The following is a 13,262-nucleotide window of genomic DNA, read 5'->3' on the forward strand; positions in this document are numbered from 1 at the left end:
TTGAACGTGTTAGCTGTCTCATTAGTGAACTAAGGCTTATTAAAGTTACATTTCCAAATGCAACTCAAAATAGCAGGTTTCTTAGATCACTACCTGAAAAATGGGACACAATTGCTTTTGTCACTAGAAATTCAGCTGAGTTCAAAGATCTGACCCTGACCCAACTCCATGGTAGACTCCTGACCTATGAAAGGGAGTTATACCAGAAAAGGAAGTTGCAAGAGTCTGGTAAAGTTGCTGATGATTATTCATTTGGCAACACAGCTCTTTTTGGTCAGGAAGAATCTGGTAGCAGTAGTAAGGATCAGAGTTATGATCACTTTATTGACATAACTGCTGGTGGAAATTTTAACTACTCTGATTCTCACTCTGCAAATTATGCTTTCACTGCAAAACTGTGAAAATCAGATGTCAAATAACTTGTGCTTTGAACTCAATGATTTGCAACATTTTGATCCCACTAACTTAGAAGAGATGGACATTTTGCATCAATTGGCTTTGCTTAGTGTTAGAACAAGCAAATTCTACAAAAGAACAGGGAGAAAATTCCCAAGGCTTCATGGGAATTTAAAGGTGGGGTTGGATAAGTCAAAAATCAAGTTCTACAAATGCATTAGGCTAGGTCATTTTGCTAGGGAATGCAGGAGTCAAACCACTGGTCCAATAATTACTCATCCTAGCTCAAACCCTAGACCACAACAACAAAGCACTGTGCACTATACACAATATACCCCTGTAGCACATGTTAACACTGCTCATTATGCTGCAACCCCTGTGCCTGTGCATTATGTTCAAACCACTGTTCCACCAATCCAGTATGTCCAAGCCCCTATTCCTCAGGCACAAGTGCAACCTGTTGCACCTCAACAAGCTGCTCCAACAATGGTACAACCAGATCAGCAAAGCTTTTTCACTCAAGGCTTTGTTGATTGGAGCAGTATGCCTGATGAACTTGGTGTTAAAAATTTTGCTCTCTATGCTTCTAATGATGCTTTTTATAATGAATCTTCTTTGATGGCTTTAGAGACAATACCAGAAGGGGTAGAAACTGAAGGTGAACAGCTAAGTGCTGAAACAGTGGATGAAGTTGTTGAAGCAGTGGTTACTGCAGTTGCTAGTGAAATACTGCTGGGAGAAAATTCAGAAACCTTGATTGAACCACTGTCAGACCCTTGGTCCAAAGAAAACAAAGAGAAAGAGGAAGAGAAGAAAGCAGGTGAGAAAGAGATTAGAGCTTATGAAGAAGGTGATCATCAATGTGATTGTGCCATGATGGCTACTGCTAAGGTAACACCTCAAGTTCTTGAAAAACTGTGTTCAGATAAATGCATAATTGCATTTGCTAACATTAAAGAGGTATATGAAAACCTTAGGGATAAGGTCTTATCTGATGAAGTCAAATTTGAAAAGTCATTAAAAGAACTTAAAAACAAATTTGCTGAAAAAGGTAAGGAAATTAGCAGTCTCAAAGAAGAGCAAGGAATAACCAAGACTCAACTCCAAACTATGGTAGAAAAATACCAAGTTTGCAAAAAGGAGTTGGAATCCACCCAAATTACTTGTGAAAAATGGGTGGAATCAAGCAAAGGTTATGAGGTCATGCTTGAAAAACAGATTAAGAGCAATGTAAAATTTGGTGTTGGTTTTAGAAAACATGATGAAATTGAAAACAATGCTTTCAAAGAATCTGTTCAAACCATTGTTGAAGTTATTCCCATAAACAAGGATGGCCAAGAGGTTAAAATAACTGACAAACTTGGTAACAAAATTACTCTGGAAAGATCTGTGGGATCCTCAACTTTTGAGGAAATTGAGAAATATCAATTTAAACCCACATGGTCTGATGAGTGTGACATCCTGGAAAACTTCAAACCAATGGATTTCACAACCACTGATGGTGTAAAAGCTCTAAAAGCAAAGGTCATTCCTATCAAAGATATCCCAATAGTGGTTCAAAACTCTGTTGCTAAGGAATCTGAGAAAAGGAAGAAAATAGAAAAGATTAAAAACCTGTTTTGTGATTTTTGTGAGAAGAGAAATCATCTAACAAAAGACTATTTTCATCTAAAAGCATATTATCTAAACAAAACATGTGTCATTGTACCTGCTGAAAGCTGCACCATCTGTGGTAAGAATAACCACAAAACTAAGGAATGTGTGTATCTCAAAAACTTTGATGAGAAAAAGAATGAATACACTGCAAAAACATCCTTAAGTTCATCAGCATCATCTGTGAAATTCACCAACAAACAACCACTATTTGTCCATGTCCAAACAGCTGTCACAAAACAGCTGAATCAAACATCTGTTCACAGAGATGTTCAAGTGACTGATGCACCTCCTGCCAATCAATTCAGGAGAGGCAAAGGACAACCAGCATACCAAAGGATCCCACATGTTTATGAGGCTTACAAAAAGCCCTCTAAACCAAGAGTGAATAGGCATCCCTTTGGTTATCAACAGGTGATTGGCCAAGACCCCCAAACAGTGGTTATCGAAAAACATTCCAAAAAATGTTCAAACCCCTGAGCTAACCATTGTGCATGCATCTGCCACCATCCCAGACACTGTTGAGACCCCATCCAAAGCCTTATTGGCTTTGGAGACCTTAATGAACTAATCCTTTTACTTCATGTGCAGGGAGCTTCTGCATGCTTAGATAGGCTTTGGTATGTAGATACTGGAGGCTCTAGGCACATGACAAGATGTAAAGCCCTACTCAAAGATTTCAAAATCCATGGAGGGGGTGATATATCCTTTGGGAATAATAGTAAAGGGAAAGTTCTGGGGTCTGGTACAGTTCAGTCTGGAAATGTAAAATTTGAAAATGTTAATCTGATAGACAATCTGAAATTCAACCTCCTGAGTGTCTCACAAATGAGTGATAAGGGGTATGGGTCATTCTTCACAAAGGAGTGTTGTAGGATTGTTTGACCAGAAATGGTTGAAAAGATTGAAGCAATAATAAAAACTGGAAAAACAAAACTTGTTGCTCAAAGAAGTGGCAATGTTTATGTTGTTGATATGTCAAAAGAGTGTCCCAGAACTGATGCCTGTCTGTTCTCAGCTGCCTCTAACAAGGAGACAGAACTTTGGCACAGAAGACTGGGGCACACAAATCTCAAGACAATCACTGAAATTTCAAAAAATAGCCTAGTAAGAGGCTTACCACAAAAATTGTTTTCATGTCCTGAGCATTGTGTTTCCTGTTTAAAAGGAAAACAGCATAAAAGCTCCTTTAAATCCATTGAAGAGTCCAAAACAACCCAGTGTTTTCAAATGCTGCACATGGATTTGTTTGGCCCAGTTCAAGTCATGAGTCTCAAAAAGAAGAGATATTGTTTGGTTATTATTGATGACTTCTCTAGGTTTACATGGACTTTCTTTTTACACTCAAAAGATGAGACTGTGGGCATTTTGCAAGACTTTGTGACACAGGTTGAAAAGCAATTTGACCTTCCAGTAAAAGTCTTCAGGAGTGACAATGGCACAGACTTCAAAAATAAGGAGCTGGATGCCTTCTGTGTGAAGAAAGGGATTGTAAGGCAGTACAGCATCCCTAGAACACCAGAGCAAAATGGGGTAGTTGAAAGAAAGAATAGGACTCTGATTGAAGCTTCTAGGACCATGCTTGCTGACTTAGGTTTGCCTTTGACCTTCTGGGCACAGGCACTAAACACTGCGTGCTATGTCCAAAACAGAGTTTTAATCAACCCCAGGCACAAAAAGACTGCTTATGAAATTCTGTATAAAATCAAACCACTGATCACATACTTTAAAGTATTTGGCTGCCCATGTTTTATTTTGAATTTAAAAGATTACATCTCAAAATTTGCAGCCAAAGTAGATTGTGGTTATCACCTGGGATACTCAACCACTGCCAAGGCCTACAAAGTGTTTATTACACGGACCAAAGCAGTGGAGGAGACTTTGAATGTAAAGTTTAATGAACTTTCATCAGTGAAAATTCCAGCAAATCCTGTTGATTTGTTTGGTCTTGATAAATTCACTTTTCAAAACACTACTGTCAAGACTAACAGTGCAGGTCCATCAGAGGATTCAACACCAGACTATGGGTATGAAATCATCATCCCTCAAAAGTCTGTCAAAATGGGAAGAGCAGTAGATGTTCAAAACAGCTGTCAAAGCTCAACCACTGCTACCTCAACAGTTGTTGACCAAAGTAGCCCCTTAACCACTGCTTCCACAACATCAAACACTACTGGCAAAAGTCGCTAAACAGTGGATAAAAATCAGCATGTGTCCACACCATTACCTCCTATTCCACCACCTTTTGATGCCACTGCTGGATCATCAAAGTCACCAGCAGTGGTTAGCTCAGATGATACACATCTGCAGCCTTCACCAACAAAGGCCATCATCCCATACCAAGGAGATTTAATCTTCTTGACATCTCATCCACCTGACCAAATCATTGGCAACATCAATGAAGGGGTGCTCACAAGAAGCCAAACCCAAAACATTTATCTTTTTGCTGGTTTTCTATCACTCCATCAGCCAGTCAAGTACCAAGAGGCACTGAAAGACAACATCTGGTTAGAAGCCATGCAAGAGGAGCTCCAACAGTTTAAAAGTCAACAAGTATGGGAGCTTTTACCACTGCCAAAAGATGTAAGCCCCATCGGCACAAAGTGGGTCTTCAAAAACAAAACTGATGAAAGGGGAATTGTTGTCAAGAATAAAGCCAGGCTTGTGGTTCAAGGTTACAGACAAGAAGGGGGCATTGACTATGATGAAACATTTGCCCCTTTAGCAAGACTTGAAGCTATCAGATTATTTATGGCCTTTGCTGTCAACCACAACATCAAGGTGTATCAAATGTACATTAAATGTGCATTCCTCTATGGTAAGATTCAAGAAGAGGTTTATGTTTGTCAACCTCCAGGCTTTGAGGATCCATTTAATCCAGATCATGTCTACAAGCTAAATAAAGCTTTGTATGGCCTGAAACAAGCACCAAGAGCCTGGTATGAAACTCTTTCCAACTTTCTTCTCTCCATCGGTTTCACTAGAGGAAAAATTGATAAAACATTGTTGTTAAAATGGAGAGGGAAGGATTTGATGATTGTCCAACTTTATGTGGATGACATCATCTTTGGAAGCACATGTAACAAAATGTGTGAGGAGTTTAGGCAACTCATGACAGCTGAGTTTGAAATGAGTGCAATGGGTGAAGTCCAGTGTTTTCTTGGTCTCCAAGTAAAACAACTGCAAAATGGCACTTTTATCCATCAAGGCAAATATGCCAAAGTACTTTTAAAGAAATTTGATATGGATGATTGTAAGCCATGCAGTACACCCATTGCAACTAATAAATTAGTCATGTCTGATGAGAAGGATGATTTGGTTGATCAGACCTTATATAGAAGCATGATTGGGTCCTTATTTTACCTAACTGCATCTAGACCAGACATCATGTTTGCAACATGTGTCTGTGCAAGATCCCAATCAGCCCCTAGAAAGTCAAACCTTATTGCTGTAAAAAGGATATTCGGATACCTCAAAGGTGCTCCCACACTTGGTATATGTTATCCAGCTGATGGTAAAATTGAGCTTTTAGGTTTCTCAGATAGTGACTTCACTGGATGTGACAAAACAAGGAAGTCCACTTCAGGAGGGTGCCAATTCCTAGGCAATTGCTTAGTGTCTTGGCAAAGCAAAAAGCAAGCAGCTATTTCCACATCCACTGCTGAGGCAGAATATATAGTTGCTGCAAGCTATACAGCCCAACTGCCCTGGCTTCAAAATCCGTTGCTGGATTTTGGTATCACTGCCTTGAAGACACCACTCATGTTGGACAGCCAGGCAGCAGAAAATATCATCAAAAATCCAGTCTCTCATTCAACCACCAAACACATTGACATCAGACATCACTTTGTAAGGGATTGCTATGAAAAAGGTTTGATTTCTCTGCATCATGTTCCAACTAAGGATCAGCTGGCAGATGTGCTAACCAAAGCATTAGACACATCCATCTTTGAATGCTTGATCTCTAGGATTGGCATGCTAAACATGGAATAACAGGCAAAATCCTGTTTTTCTATAAACAAAAGCATTAAAATGTTTTCAGAAAATAAAAAATCCATCCTTAAAAATATCTAAAAATGAATTTTTCATTCAATCCTTAAAAGTCTGCCATAACCACTGATGAGTTCAAAAGTCTGATCTACATCAAAATCTGTCCACTGCTGAAAGTCATCCCCTGTTCCCCTATTCCTTTGATAAGCACTGTTGTTCAAAATCAGTGTTGTATCCACTGATGTGCTATCACTGATAGTAAAAATCATCCATTGTTCTCATTACCGTTGCAACCACTGCCTTCATTAGTACTTTTCATAAAAGTACTGTCCTTCGCTTCATCAGGGGATGGCACGTGGACAGTACATAGTGATCAGACCTTTTGTAACCGCTGCCACGTCAGCACTCACTTTTTCTCCATAAAACCCCCTTTCAAAACCCAACAGGGTTTTACTGTCGAATTGAATTCTTAAAAATTCTCTTCTCAAAGCAGTTTTCATCACATTTCATCAAAATTCTTTCACAAATTTCTTCGCTCGTCTTCTCCAAAATGACTAAATCAAAGTCTTCCGCAAAATCCACCACAAAATCATCTTCCAAAGAAGCCTCTCAAAAGGCTACACCCATAGAAACTCCTCACAAATCTTCTCACAATCTTCTGGGTCTTCTCACAAAACCCGGTACCACAGATGCTTTCGATTCCATCCTCGATATGATCACTGCTTCAAAGTATAAAACTTTGTTAACAGCAGATGCACCAATTTACTTGACAACCCAAAAAGAGTTTTGGAAAAATGCAACCCTTGAAAAACAAGGTGAGACTGTCACTACCATTAACTCTTCTCTAAAGGGTAAAGCTGTCAAAATAACACCACAATCCCTCTCGGAAGTCTTTGAACTCAATGATCAGGAAGGTAAAAATTCTCTTCCCAAAAATGAGTTAAAAATTGACTTCATTGAAAGAGCGTATGCAGATACAATGATGAAGAGGGATACCTTACAAAAAGGTTACTTCCCTTCTGCAACAAGATTTTTATTCCATACCCTATTAATGTGCGTTTCAAATAAAACAACTTCTTTTAATGAAATACCATTAAAAATTCAAAATCTGGGATATGCTATTCTTCAAGATGAAGATTTCAATTATTCTCAGGAAAATTTTAATGATTTAGTTAAAAATGTTGAAAATAAGTCATTCTTACTGTTTCCAAGATTTCTAAGTTATTATTTTGAAAAGAAATTTAGTAAGGATGATATTTCTGAAATAAACCAAGGTGAATCTTTTCAAATGCTCAGCTTAACTGCTGAAACTTTTATAATAATGTCAACACCTTGCAAAACACAAGTAGAGGTGCCTAAGCAGAATTTAGCAGCTCCCACTGCTCCTCAGGTGTCTGCTGCTGAGCCCACTGCTCAAGGTGATCAAAGTGGTAGAACAACTGCTTTGAAACCCACACCTATAATTTCTAAAAAGCCAAAACAAAAGAAAATTCAAAAACCCCCCAAACCTATCAAAAAGGCAACTCTGGAGGATGAGATACCAGAGCAACTGCCTGTGACAACACAAAAGTCACAACAAACCACTACTGCTACTTCCTCACAGCAGTTGGTAGAAATATCTCACACCATGGCTGAAACTTCTCCTGTCTCTTCTAAAAAAAACAGGTTGTACATATAGGGACACCACAATATGATGCTCTGGAATCACTTGCTTCCATCATCCACAGCCCAATGCCTGGGGAAAATTCTCTTTCTACACCACACCTCACATCCACAATTCCCACACCAACTAAACTTTTGTTGGATGCTATTGATTTGAACCAGGCACAAACCAGTCCTTCTCAATCACCAGTCAATGAGAATATACTTCTACAAATGATTGGGTCTAATGTATCAATCATAGTTAACCCACCAACAATGCCTGAGGAGGTTACACCCCTTGAGTTACAAGTAACTCTTGGTGGTAATCCAAGTGAAGCAGCCACTACAAGTGTCGAACCCACTTGTTTGCATTTGGACAGTGGTTACATCAATAAGACTTCCTTTGAGGCAATTCCTTCCATAGCACCTCTGATATCCACCAGTGGATTTGTTTTGACCACTGGCAACATCAAAAGGTTGTCAAGTGTTGAAGGAAGAAGACCCCAGTACCAAGAAAAAGGGGAATCAGTGGTTAATGTTTGGAGTAGACTCCCTACCTCAACCACTGATAAAACCACTGCTAGTGGGAAATCAGATGATCCCATTAAATTTGGTGATGGTTTAAAGTACCTGGAATTGACGGAACATGTTAAAAAACTGGATACTTCGGTTGCAGAGATCAAAGAAATGCTGCAACAGTTGTTAACAGTACAAAAGGTGCAATCCACTGCTGTTCCACCTCAAGCACCTGCTCCACCCAAACATCTGTTGCAGATGAGATATGGAACCTTTTCCAACCTTTTCTCCAACAACAACAATAAATGGCTAATCAGCAACATGCAAAACATATCCAAGAGCTGAGAAACACAATGGAGTCTAGGTTCAAGAACACACAAGCTGACATCAAGGCTATAAAGGCCCATCTATTGAAAACCACCGGCACTGCACCTCCAACTGTTCTATTCATTGATCAACTGCCCCCAGATAATGCCAAAAGGGGGTAGAAAATTCAGGAGTGGAAAAAGAAGGGTATAAATGATGGTTTGTATGTTGAACCAGAAAAGGATGCTATGATCAGAAACATTCCCTTGCCAGATGGTAGCAAAAAGGTTGATGTTACCCAAAATGCACTTGATGAAGGAGTAGCAAGTGTAAAAAGGGACAGAGCGGCAAAGGATATGTCAAGATAGAATGAGGAGAAAAGAGCTTACATGGAGCTGAATGCGCAGGGTTGTTCTGGGCTAAAGGATGCTCAAAATCCTGTGCCAAAAATAAATCTCACTAGAAAAGTGAGGGAACCCAAGTCCACACCATCCAGACTCACAAAGCATACTCCAAAACCACCGCCCAAAAGCCCCCAACATCAAACCTCCACCCAAACAGTTGTTGTAACTCCTGCTGTTTCAACATCTGCTATCACTTCAACATACACCACTTCAACACAAACCACTGCCTTACCACCACCACCATCACCACCAGAAACAATATCTCCACCATCACCTCCTGCCAAAAAGCAACATCTGTTGTAATGACAACAGTGGTTGAAACACCAGTTGTTTCAACAGCTGTTAGTCAATCACAAATCACTGCCACTCAAACCACCACCACTGTTCAACCCAAAACATCATCTGCCTCTCCTACAATAAAAAGGATAAGGATTTTCATATCAGATGATGATTCTCCATCACCACTACCAACATCTTCAAAATCTCTATCACTTGTTACAATACCCAAGCATGTTCCTCTTTCATCAACTCAAATTCAAAAGCCCTTACCTACTGTAGGTGTTCAATTTCCTCTTGAACTTATAACAGTCAGAGAAGAAATCAAGTCTTTTTATTATGAGGACGACCCTGCTAAAAGGAGTTTGCCATCAGTTGAAGGATATCCGAGGCCAAACAATATTGAAGAATATTTGAAAGTCAAAGCTAAACAAGATGAGGATATCTCAAAAAGAAATGCATAAGGAAAATCTGATAGAGAAATTCAGCAGAATTACCAGTTATTGCTCACACAAGTCAGATCCTTAGAGCAATTTGCAAAAAATGTATGTCAACAAATCTCAGAGAGAGCAGATGAAACTCTAAGAAAAGACTACATTGAAAGCATTATGGCAACCAAGAAGTATAAAGGAGAAAAACACATGTACAAAGAGTAGACCATTCTTGAGCTTGAAAATGAAGCTGCTAGGATTCAAGAAATGATCAAGAATAAGGTCAAGCACACTCCTCCAGATTGGGCAAAGTTCAAAAAGAATGTACCTGATAAAAAGGTAGAGCTGAGGAGAATGAAAGAGGAATTAGCTGCTGCTGATTATGGGTCTTTGAATCAAGTGATGAGATGGAAAGAAGATAAAGTCAGGGCTACCTACAAAAGTTTGGAGAAATTAAGAAAGACGGATCCTACTGCTCCACAAAAGCCTGACTATCCTGAAGCAGAGGTTTCAAAAAGATCATCAAAGCTGCAAATCAGGAGATCCACTGCTCCAGCTGGTGCAGCCATCTTTAAAAGAAGGCCACAAAAACAGTTGGGTGCTGAAACAATCCAAGAACTAATGGTTGGTGATGACCTCGTAAAAGAGGGCATTAAGATAATGATAAAAGAAGATCTTGGATTGGAACAATCTGTAAACACTGCTCAGACAGTCATGAATAGGCCTGCATCACCAAACACCTCCTCCAATAAAAATCTCCCAAGAAACCCACCAGACTCAAAGGTACTAAAGTGGAAAACTGACAAACATACCCACGTACAGACATTGTTCAAGTCTAGTGGAGAAGTGAAGAAAATATCAAGGGAACAAGCTCTTGGCCTGAGTCTTGAAGATTTGCAGGATCTCCTTGATCTTCCACTTAGTAGGGATGATGATGACATAGATGCCTTAGCCTTTGAACTTCAACTCAAAGGGCAAATAAGGGAACTGTTGATGAGGCAATAAAGATCTTCCAATAATGAAGAGTTTTGGCATTATCTGTTCCAGGGGGAGATTGTTGGGATTGAACCCTATCAGAGAAACAGATAATTAAAGCCAAAACTGGATCAGGTCAGTGGATCCAGAATAAGCAGATGTTATGTATACAAGTCTCTCCCCTTGAAAGTGGTTTCAACATCTACTGACCTCCTATCTACTGATCGTACAAACTGCTGACCTACAAACTGCTGATCAATTAAAAGTCTGATGGAAGACTAAAGCTTTGCTGTTCAATCTACTGCCTTGAGTCAAGCTCTGCTGATCGTGACAAGTACTGCTGGGTTCACATCAGTGGAAGGATGCAGCAGTAGTTTAGATGTCCTTATGTAATGAAATGTAATAACAGTTGTTAGCATAGAAGAGGTTGTATAGATCAGAGGTTAGAGCTTGTTTGGAGGTTAGATGTCACTTTCATGTGTAGGTCCCCCGGAGGTCGAGGTTAAACCTTATCCTTGTTATGTTTAACACTCTAGCAAGTGCGGAATCCAAGCTAGAATGCAAACCGGTAGTTTATATGAGAACACAAGCTACAAAGAGAAAGAGTATACACACAAGATATCAAAGTTTTCTCTTGTATTTTAGTGGACACGGTTACAGCCCTTGACCAAACTGAAAATGCTCTCTACAAGACTTGGTTCACTCACATACAACTCTATCGGATGTCTCACTGTCTTACTATCTGTTCTGTGAAGTGAACCCATATATATACCCATAACAGTTAGACTGGTCGAAGGATCAGATTGACTGCTCGAAAGATGATCTGTCGATCATACAGCTATCGAAGGATCCACATATACCTCGAAGGATGGTATATCCTTCGAGGTCCAACTGCATCCATCGAAGGTTATCTTTCGAGCTCATCGAAGGATATAAACAATCCTTCGATGACATCCTTCGACACAACAAACTTACAATCTATGTGTTAACTGTTTGGCCAAGTCAAACCAGGAGGATGGTTGACTTGGTCAAACTTACATCAAAACACATATACAGACCAACAAAAGACGTAACCCAGACTAACAAAAGACATCGTTTTGTATCATGACAAAATACAGACAAAGTACAGACATAAGTGCACCAACAAACTCCCCCTTGGCTGTAGCTTTGTCTCGATTTTTGTGTCTTCAAGTCACTGACGTCCTTTCAAGTCTTCAATGTCGGAGGATCTTCAAGGTCTTCACGTCTTGAAAGCAGAAAGTGTATCAACAAACTCCCCGTTTCATGTAGGAAGTGTGTTGACAAACTCCCCCTTAACATAAGCTCCCCCTTGAGTTATGCTCGTGAAAAACTTGATCCTTATAGTTTGAGATCCTTGTAGTGTTGATGATGGTCAGCGGCAACTCGATCATTTTCATCATTTGAGAGCCTTCACGTCGTGTCTTCATTCTGAAGCTTGTCATCGACCATGTTCTCCTTGCCTTTAGAATCTGCACATGCAAGAAATCTAAACGCGTAATGAGAACACCTGCTTGGAATATAGTTAATATAAACAAATGACACACGTATGACCATGTTTCAATCAAACACCGTCCGACAGTTTGAAAGTTTAATAAATTTGTCAGTTTTAGTTTCTAACTTTCAAAACTTGCAAATTTCAACCGTTTATGAAGATTTAGTCAATTCGGTTTTCAGTCAGGTTTCAGGTAACGAAGACTCGAGATCCAACATCGTACGATCGAAAATAAGATAGAAATAAAATCTTTTTGGCTTTTATAAAGTTTATATTAAAACACACCTAAAATCTTTTTGGTATTTTTGAATAAATTAAAAGACAACAATTTTAATATCCTTTGAGTGTTATCAAACGACATCACCGCTAATGTCGTGCTGATATGCACCAAACGACAAAACTGTTTAAAATAAGACAATAAAAGTTAAGCAGTAAATAAATATATACAAACATTCTTTTTGCGAGTTTCGAGGGTAAGAGAATCATATCAGTGTACGGTCATGCCACAACGCTCTTGTTGTTCAATTAGTTAACATTAAGATAAGCATCCTATAACAATTATCGGTATTGTTGTCCACTTAAGCTCAACTTATCAGATGTAATCATGGCGAAGGGATACGTTAAGGTATGATTTATACTTACCGACCGGTGTTCATCCACATCACGACACATTCCCGTATCAAGGTATGCACGAGAGTTCATCTTACCGGTGAGTATACCAATTATCATCTGTTTCACCGTATATGATGTGAGATTCTCACTTATTTTGATTTGAAAACAAGCCCTATGTGAAAGAATCACTTATTGATGAGGAACTAGATTTTCATATGCATGAGGGCACAGGAGCAAGTCCGTGATCAGGTCAATACTTCCGTACAGCAGAGAGACGAACTTGACTCCCGGATAAATGTGATATTTTATCACTTATTTGTTTGGACATGTGATTGTTTATCACTTATTGAGGTCGAATGCAGTATGTACACGTATGTATAGTATCATGGAAGATCTAGACTTGCGTCCCCGTTATTTTTCGGTAAAAGATACAACCATGATACCCAGATGATAAGCAGCATAAAGACCGAATATCTCAGAACCTCGGCAATCTATCAAACGAAATTTCGGTACTAAGACCATATGCCAATGAATGGTTCCCACCTGATC

Source organism: Helianthus annuus, chromosome 4 (assembly GCF_002127325.2).
Source record: "Helianthus annuus cultivar XRQ/B chromosome 4, HanXRQr2.0-SUNRISE, whole genome shotgun sequence".
In the NCBI taxonomy this organism is placed as follows: domain Eukaryota; kingdom Viridiplantae; phylum Streptophyta; class Magnoliopsida; order Asterales; family Asteraceae; genus Helianthus; species Helianthus annuus.